The sequence below is a fragment of the Cynara cardunculus genome, unplaced genomic scaffold (genome assembly GCF_001531365.2).
Source record: "Cynara cardunculus var. scolymus isolate 2C unplaced genomic scaffold, CcrdV1 Un_Scaffold_1499, whole genome shotgun sequence".
NCBI classification, from domain to species: Eukaryota; Viridiplantae; Streptophyta; class Magnoliopsida; order Asterales; family Asteraceae; genus Cynara; species Cynara cardunculus.
The window spans coordinates 83571-84834 of record NW_020200783.1 but is presented as its reverse complement, the minus strand read 5'-3'; positions in this window follow the sequence as shown (position 1 = coordinate 84834).

The window sequence follows — 1264 nt, the reverse complement described above, 5'->3', positions numbered from 1 at the left end:
TTTAAACTAATCCGGACAATAAACCTCTCAAGCTTTGTCAGGTTTAAATTAATCCGGACAATAAACCTCTCAACCTTTGTCAGGATAAACACTTAGACAAAATAATCGAGGTTTCTTTCCAATGAATAACAATACGAAGCATGCAAATAAAACCAGAAGAATTTTATACAAAAAGTTTAGAAACCACTCACCTTATAAAGCTTTGGAAACTAAATTGCTAGAAATCGATCCCTTTTGAAACTTGACACTTGCAATCAACTTGAAATCACCTTCTTTTTGTAAACCGAACAACACTCTTTTAAACCTCTCAATTCCTCTCAAAATAGCAAGGAAACATCAAAATGAAGAGGTGAAGCCTCTTTTATACTTTCGCAAAATGGAAAGTCGGCTAACTCACATAGCCATGTGTATGTATACATACCACATATACACTTATGCACATACATGCATACCTTTTCATGCATACATATAAACACATATCATATGCAAAAAAATTTCATATCAACATGTATCAAATTATCATGCTACCATGCAATCAATTAATTAAATAATCACGTATTAAATACCTTGGGTAATAACTAGGATCCGGTTATTACATTATCCACCCCTCAAGAGAATTCCGTCCCGGAATTCCTTTAATAAAAAAGCCACTGGTATTCTAATCTCATATTTGATTCCAACTCCCAGGTCGCCTTCGGTCCTTTGTGAAACTTCCACTGTACTTTAACCAAACTTATCTCTTTGTTTCTCAACACCTTGATCTTTCTGTCTACCACAGCTTCTGGTGTCTCTACAAAATTTAATTTACTGTCTAATTGAATCTCTGGCAAAAGTACAACTAAATTCGGATCAGCTAAACATTTTCGCAGATTCGATACATGAAAAGTGTTACGAATCCGATTCAATTCTTCTGGTAGCTCTAACTGATATGCTACTGGTCCAATTCCCTTACAAATTCTGAATGGCCCGACATACCTTGGACTGAGCTTTCCTTTCTTCCCGAATCTGATAAGACCCTTCCATGGCAAAACTATTAACATTACAAAATCGCCTATATCAAATTCAATGGATTTTYGACGATTATCTGCATAACTTTTCTGGCGATCCTGTGCTGTTTTAATTCTTTCGCGGATCTGTTCAATCTTTTCGGAAGTTTCTTGAACAATTTCAGGACCTGTTAGCTGTTTCTCACCCACTTCATTCCAGCACAACGGCGTTCGACAATTACGTCCATACAGTACTTCATATGGTGCCGCTTGGATAC